Source organism: Micropterus dolomieu, linkage group LG09, assembly GCF_021292245.1.
Source record: "Micropterus dolomieu isolate WLL.071019.BEF.003 ecotype Adirondacks linkage group LG09, ASM2129224v1, whole genome shotgun sequence".
Lineage (NCBI taxonomy): Eukaryota > Metazoa > Chordata > Actinopteri > Centrarchiformes > Centrarchidae > Micropterus > Micropterus dolomieu.
In genome coordinates, this window is record NC_060158.1 from 26,541,311 (window position 1) to 26,549,942 (window position 8,632).

The 8,632-nt window shown below is 39.0% G+C and overlaps 1 long non-coding RNA gene across 1 annotated transcript; it reads right to left on the reverse strand.

Moving 5' to 3' along the window:
• Positions 1-7,500: 7,500 nt before the first annotated feature.
• LOC123977220 lies at positions 7,501-8,390 on the reverse strand. The gene is made up of 2 exons (XR_006826594.1): positions 7,829-8,390; positions 7,501-7,658 (listed from the first exon to the last, which is right to left on the reverse strand). It is a non-coding gene; the product is annotated as an uncharacterized LOC123977220 (long non-coding RNA).
• Between the last annotated feature and the right edge of the window lie 242 nt (positions 8,391-8,632).

Here is an 8,632-nt window from a genome sequence, read left to right on the forward strand (position 1 = left end):
ATGGCCTACCGTTGTTTGGATCATCCGCAACTGGGTTCATTGGGCTCACTGTGTGGGTGAGTGCAAGCACTGCAAATTAAAATAACAAAATGATGGAGTTAGTGACTGATGGCTGACTCACAGAAAGATAACTGCCGAGCTGACGGATGCTTATATGTAACACCCAAATCTCTACTTGTGAGCCTTAGCAGCCAGCTTAGTCTCTGGAACACAGGACTGGGGGGGGGGGGCTTAATGAGAGTTTTAATTCATTTTTGACCAGAGCTGTGATTGAATTAAACTCCCACAGAAGGGCTGGATCCTCTCCTTACCACAAGCCATTTCCTCCTATTAGAGATGTAACAGAAGCAGCAGGCAGGGATGCTGGTCAGTCTGAGAAGAAACTGCCTGCTCTTCCTTCATTTTATAGAAACATATATTGTTACAGGCTGTATGTGTCTGGCTGGTGTTGCAATTTGTGGACTGCTAATGTTTTGTTCAACATTTTGGGAAATATCATATATATTCATGTGTTTTCTTTCTGAGGCTTATAGGAGAACATCAATACTGTCTGTCTGTCTGTGCGAAGTACAGAGTTGGAATCAGGATGCGTTTAACCTGGCTTAGTGTAAAGACTGAACGCAGGAAAACGCTCAGCGTAGCCTTCTCTGTCCAGAGTGAAAAATAATTACTGCTGACTTATTTATGTATTTTAGAACATTTTATCAGTCTACCTACTGTCTCAAACAAGTAACGTCTCGTAGCGTGAAGCTGAGTCATGACATGATTAGACTAGCTTAGCCTAGCTTAGTTCACACTTCACATGAGCTAGCTCAAAGTAAAGTTTGCACAGATTAAAATGAACACATTCATTTTACAAGATGCTGTGAGTTTGACTAGGGTGGAGGAACTTTGCAGCCGTTGGCTTGTGGTCTTCCCCTTTGCTAAAGAATTCTTGTGATCAAGACTCACTGGCAGATATTTCCCAAGACTGGTTGCATTAGCCGTGCTGCCCTGGCGGTGTTACACCAACATTTTTTTCTGTTTTTCTTTGGAACAAATCCTTTTGTGCAAAAGAAGTACTCAACTTGTTTTTGTGTTGTGTCTGGAGTGTAGGTCCAGAGACCCCTATATGTAAGACACATGATAAATCATATTTGGCTTTTATCTGCTGGTATATCACTCCTGCTCTGGCTCCCTGTAGAATACGTGTGCTATAAGCAGCAATAGCGATAGTGCTCAAGCTGATCTGTTGACGGAGCAGCACAGAATCATCACAGCACTGTGTGCTTAGCAGCGAATATGGAAAGAAGAGTGATGTATTGTCATGTCACTGAAGAGTAGTTGGTTGCTGTCTTGTTAGTAAATGACGGATGGGTGGAAGAATGGATACATACAGTTATTGTTATTGAAGGCTACATTTTTACTGACGCTGCTCCCAAAAAAAGAACAGTGCCCAAAAATGACATATTACATTCAAGTGAAAAGTCCTCTAGAGGCCATAGGAATTATGCCTCTTGTCCATTGGGAGCAAAGAAGGAAGTAGTGTGACATTGTTGTAGAGCCACAAAGTCCACATAGTACTGAGGTCGTGGTGTTTGGATGGATCAATAAAATGTTGGACTTTGCCACGGGAGACCTCTGCTTGCTTCCTGTTTTTTACCGACAGTCAACATTGTTTTTTCAAACCATGACCTTAACCAAGTTGTTATTATTGTAACCATCATGATGAAGGTCCCCTAACCTTAGGGAAGTGTTTTTCTAACCTTAACACAGTTCATTTGGATGTTTTTGATATTTCCCTTAACCTAACCAAGTTATTTTTGTGCCTTAACCATAGCGTCGTCACATCACAAAACATTTTGTTTATGTTTTAACAGTGAATTTTAATGCTTTTGGAAGGCACTGTCAAGTGATGTCATCCTGCCGGCAGCTTTTAAACATAATGGAGCACTAAAATTGAAAGCCACGACACCAAAATGATTTTAGTGGCTAAGCAGCTCTTTGCAACAAATCACTTATTTACTTTCTGTCTGAGAGTGAGATGAGTGGATTAATATCATTTTTGTGTCAGAGCTCGAGTCAGGATGTGGTTAGCTTAGCTTAGCATAACAATGGAAGCAGGGGTGGTATAGCAAGCCTCACTCTGTCTAAAGTAAAAACACAACATTGACATGTTTCTCATTTGCTTCATCAGTACATGGAATAGTAAAAAAAAAACAAAAAGTAAATGGGAAAAAATATCAATTTATGGTTTTAGTGGACGTGACATGCTGGAACTACTTCTTGGCGAACAACAGCCAGTGGAAGTGATTGTGCACAGCTTCTTAAGGTCTTGTTGAATTCCAGATTAGTTATCTTCTTGCCTGTACAGAGACTACTCTATTGACAGTATTTGGCTATCCATTCTGTATCTCAAGATGCTTTACTGGACTGATGTAAACTGTTTGTCAAGAAATAGTTAACATGTAACTCCTCTTTCTGTCCACGGACAGTTTAAAGAGACAAGATACAGTGTGCAAATAAGACAACGTGTGAGTTGTATTTTTTATTTGTTATTTGGACAGAGCCAGCCTGGCTGTTTTCGCCTGCCTCTAGTTTTACGCTAAGCTATATGAGCTATATTTAATGCACAGACAAGACTTCTCACTTTTACAAAGAAAATAAAGCAAATAAGTGCCTTTCCAAAAATATTGGACTATTTCTTTAAGGCAAGGTGAGACAGATTTCATTGATGATTTCTTTAGCTAAAAGAAATAACAATTCCAAATAGTGACAGCTTTTGAATAAAAGACCAGTATCATAGATCTGTCAGATCATGTGAGTCTAATCCATCACATTTGTTGTGCGTGGTACGAGACTCATCTGCTGTGAAAAAGAGTGGATCTGTGTTACTTAAGCTTCAGTAATAATGTGGGGGTTAAACACCATGCTGAAGCTTTTATCGTGCTGAGGTCCGCCTTTATATGTGAGTGTGTGAGCCCACAGCAGAGTGGAGTGGAGCTGTGAAGGGGGATGTGCAGATTACTTGTCTTACACCATGTTGGTGAAGTCTCTCTCTCTCATGCTCACTGTCTCCATTTAGACCAATACAACCAGCAGGTTTGTTAATATAATGGGCTGATTTCAGTCATTATCATTCAGTTATATCATCTGCCTTTGATATAAAAGAGGGGTTTGATTCACCACTTATATATATATATATATATATATATATAGCTCACCAGTATACCACAAAGCCTCTGCCACTTAAAACATTATTTTTTGTTCAGTTGTGAGAGATCCCCTAATTTGAAAAGGTGATACCAAACACCTACAGAACATTTTCATTGGAGAAGCCCTTAATTAACATATCAGTTACAATTTAAGGGTTACATGAATGTTTAGATGTTTTCAGGTAAAAATGTATTATATTTGAAGGGATATGTATTCCCAACAGTGTTCAGGTATCGAGGAGAACGATACCTAAAATTTGGGTTTAATTATGGGTAATAATTATTAATGGATTATAATTTATTAAGGGGTTACGGTTAGGTTTTAAATGTATTATCTGCACAGTTTTGAGGGTTTTAAGGGGTATACGCCCCTAAAAATGTACCTTGTAACATTATGTGTTACCCTTAATTTGTACCATAAAAGGTTGTCCATTAAGGCATAACATCAGGGGTTAATTTACTGATGGATAAATAAATGGATCACACTGTTTTTTTTATAGAGTGACCAGAAATTATAAGAATACTTTGTTTTGTGGTTTGTTAAAGTGTTTTTATTTTCTTTGTGTAAAAGAGAGAGAGAACAAGACGCACATTTCCTTTCTTTCTCTACATGTTTAACCTTGTGCTGCTGCAGCCGTTACGTTAATCTGATTGCATTCAAATCAGACTTGTGTTGTGATAGTTAAGGAAATGACCGACCTAGGAAGATTGACATTGTGTCTTTTATTCAGACATGAGGCCAACATGTTAAATGCCATCAGATAAACATAAAGACGTGCATGCATTAGGGGCTTCTGAATGATAAAGGTGTAGTTTGGCCAGGTCAAACAAAGCTAACAAGAGAGTCAGGAAGATGTCAATCAAGCACAGTGTATACAGAGAAGAGGTCTAATGAAAATCACCTGTGTGAGTTTACCATGCGCAGCGCCTTTACTGGAAGGCTTTCATGTTAGTTGATCAATTTGAAGTGGTTTTTACCCCCCTGACAGTCCTCTAAAAATACCACAACATATCCAATGAAAGCCTTTATAAATGCAGTGTGTCACAAAGCAGCTAATCCACCAAAAGGAATTAAATTTTTCTGAGTTTCAAAGGAGAGTTTACACCAATTTTGGTATGTACACAAATCTGTCGAGTTACTGTTGAGAACGCAGTGGTGTGTGCAAACACCAGGACACACATTGATTTCATTTGATGACATCTACTCTAGACTGAGAGGCTTTGGAGCAGCACCGTGAGGGAACATTCATTACATGACATCATTAACCACTTAATGGGCAACATTGTGCTAGGGGGTGGTGAGGAGGCTGCGTGTGCATAAATGTTGTCAAGCTCTGCTGTAGACTGCAGAGATCAAAGCCACTTTATGCTGCAGTGTTTCAGTTAAAACCTGACAATTAGAATATGCAGCGTTCCAATCTGTTTGATGTTTGCAACCAAAATGCTATGTCTATTAACGGTCTAACAGCTGTTTCTCAGGCTTTCGTCCACTGATAGAAAGATATAGAGAGACGAAAGTGACATTTGACTGACTTCAGTCCAGTTTGTCCTGACTTTGTTTATTAAATTCAGTCTTAAATATTAAAACGTCGTAAACATGTCCCTGACAGTATACTTAATGAACAATACTTTGATTCATTGAAAATAATATTTTTTTTGTTTTAGATGTAGATGTAGATGTGTATCTGATGAAAAATATGATGAAAATGTTAAAGAGCTTTACATGAATGAGTTAAAAAGTAACAGTAATCTATTGTCATGTAATATAAAATATAATAAAATATAATATAAAAATATCCATATATATATATATATTACTATTACATATTATTATCACTGCTCTTATCTAGATAAAATTTTATTCTATTGTTACTTTATATAGTTATTTATTTTATTTAAAATTTCTTTTATCTGTACCTATATCTGTCTTTGTGCTGCTGTAACACCTAAATTTCCCCTCTGCGGGATCAATAAAGAATTATATTATTAATTTTGTTAAAACATTAACAATAACCATTTTTCCAAATAACTAATAGTTTAGTAATTTCTAGGTCTAACCCGAATAGTCGAAGATTTGATGGGCGGAGCCTGATTCGACTGTCAATCTCACAGTCGAAGCTTCGCAGCAAAACGAGGATCATGCCATTTTGGCCATATGGAGGTGCTCAACATCTGATTTAAATGAAACTACCAGCTTTCTCCCAATAAGTTAATATACAGCCTATTACAATATACATTTCAACGTTTAATGCTGTAAATAAACATGTAAAAAGAATAAAACTTCCAATAAATGTTTTTAAAGTGCGTGAATAAATCCAAAAGTGTAACCCTAACCCTGGGTCGTCAGTGCGCATGCATAAGCCTAGCGTCTATGTGCAGTGGCAGAAGAGGAACACTTGCTGAAGAGACAGAGCTCCAGCTTCACTGGTGTTGTGCCGAGTTGTCTGCACCTTGCGGGACTTTCAGATAATTTATCACTATTGACGAACCACACAAAGAATATTTTATCGTTTGCGACGTGCATGCAGTTGTCTGCAGCACCGAATGCACGCAAAACTCTGCACAAGACCGCGCGAGCGAGCGAGAGAGAGAGAGAGAGAGAGAGAAAAGCTCAGTTTAGCTGGAAATTTACAGTGTAAGTTGAATGAACAGAGACTGCAGCTCTGCAACTTCTCAAGTTTGAAGCAAAGCTACCGTGTGTAACCCCCCCAGCCCTTTTGGATCCTCTTTTGTGTGGGAGGTCAGGGAGCTTGTAAGGCCTACTCCTCCTTGCCATCAAGAGTGGCCGTCCCCCTTTTGACTGTAAACAGGCACATTTTTTGGCAGTCTCAGTGGCTGCATTCCATCTGGCTGTGTGCAGACACTATGAACTTGTGGTTAATAATAGAGATGGGCAAGGTGTGTGGACTGGTGGTGGTTCTGTGGGTCCTGTCCGTTATTACCACCATTATCAGCGTCTGTCTGTCCTTTCTCAGTGCCTACATGATGAAAGAGATCATTAGCATCTTGAAAGAAGCTTAGTAACTCTTTTTGAGTAGTAAAAAGCTATCTTCTTCTCGTGATTGACCTTGATGACTAACATGCCCTGTCAGCCATTTTGACTCAAGTGCTATCCCATAATACCCATAATACATTTCTCATTACCAAAAGGACGTAACTCCCCTTTTAGGCCCAAATAGTTCCTCTTGTTCTCACCCCTTAATATATCACATTTGATCAGATATTGCAGTTGCCATGCCAATTTTACAAATATCCAAAATGATTTGATTGAGTGTTGTAATATTCATCTGTGTTGTGGAATGCCTTGAAGCAAACTTTTGTAGGGTCCTTCTGTCTTGGTTGCAACACATACGCCAACTCCCATCATCAGTTTAAATAACGTGTTGTCATTCATGTTACCCAGTTAGTGGAGGAACAACGAGGTTAAACAACTAGAAGCTTCACCATCTGTTCAAACATGCACAGACCGCAGCTTTAAGAATTTTGCTACAATGCCAAAGAATTCATTTAAAGACACGCTGGCACGTCATCATCATCATCATACAGCTCACCTCACTTACTATGCGTACTTGTGCTTCCGCCACTCGGATATGAAATTATCAGTATTGACATTGCCTTGTTCATTGTCTTTGCTACATATTCATGACTGGATAATAGATAGTGTTCATTTGTAGTGTCTTCACATCCAGTCTCACAGTCTCAGCAGTGACAGTAATCCTTGTTTACAGTTCTGTTGTTTCCAATCCAATTTACAGCATGTTAAAGACACATTTTTTGATAGCACATTTGCTCATATTTTCACATGGAATAATTTTCCCTCCTTAAGCAGATCCTCTGATCAGAGCGATTCCATTGGAAAGGAACTGATTTTACTGTTTTAAATCCTGCTGTGTCCAGGCGATTGACCTTTAATGAAATAATGTCACTAATTGTGTCATGTCTGTATTACTGAAACCTGAAACAACAGCGATCTTACAGTTGAACTTTTATCCTGAGGATATAGTATTTAGACCAAGCTCATTAAAAAATAGGGTGTAAATGTAAGTAGGCTACACTTGTTACTTCAGTCAGTCAGATGCGTGGATTCTATAGTTTTTGTTATTGTTGTTGGTTGTAACTACAGGTTGAAAACATTAGTTAGGCTGTGACTTTTATGCTTATGCCCTCTCAGACATTAAAAGTGTTTTTGTCAGATTTAAATTAAATCTTTCAAGTTTAGTTATCTATGAATTTAGTTACTTTAAGCCAAGCCTAATTACATTTAATGAGGGATTCATTAGGATTCTAAATGGATACCTGAAAGATCTTCGATGGAGAGTTTCTTTAATTTTTTAATTGCACAAAATCCCGTTTCAGCAGCTTAAGCGCAAATCTATCAGTATTGGTACTTGCCTGTATCGGTCCACACTCTGCTTCATACTCACTCCCCATCTGTTAATATTCCAGCATGTGCATGAGCTCCCCCTGCAGAGATGTAACAGAGCATGTTTATATCACAGAAACATGAACCGGCACTATAGAGCAGCACCACACTGATGCCGTCGCCAGCCTTTAAGGCTCACTCCTCCGCTGCGACTTTTATCTCATTTAATTATGCTGAGAGGATGACATTGGAGCAGGGCTTTTTTACATACTGAGATATGGCCCTGTCGTGTGGAAACATCAGCGGGCAACTGTAACCCCCATGCAGACGAACTCTACATCTCCCTCCTTTCGTTCATTGGTTAATTACATTACTCATCGCTACCCTGGCCTCAGTGGTGTCAATGGAACAGCTGGGGTTGTTCCTGGAGCACAGATCCTGGGAAACATAAATCAAAACTCCTCCGGGTGCCACTGATTGAGACAAAGGGAAGGGCAAACCCTCTTCTTCTCTTCTTTATGTTTTAGGATCACATTCATATAAATTACTGAATGGGAAGGGAAGTTGTAATGTTGTACACACTGTCCTTGGTTGGGTCATTCCTACATGATCTTGACCAAGAGAAAGGTCTACGTTGGTGTCCTTGGTGACACATGTGTTTCCCATTTGGACTGTCCTTCCCATCTTGCACATTCACAGCTGGTTGTCCCCTAGTTGTGCAGCTGGTGAGGGGCCATTGCAGAGATATCAGTTAAGCCAGGAAAAACAGTCCACAGCCACAGATGAGAAAATGGTAAATGGACTTTTCCACTGACCATTTAAAGCACTTTACTGCACTTGTCACATTTACCCATTCATACACTGATGGCAGATGCTGCCATGCAAGGGGCCAACTGCTCATCAGGAGCGAAAGAACTGCATAATTATATACAAATATTGAGAATCAGAATCAGAATCAGAATCAGAAGGACATTTATTGCCAAGTAGTGTTTTACACATATGAGGAATTTGCTTTGGTGATAAAGTGCTACACGTAGACAAACATACAACTGACATAAAGAAATCTAGAAATATA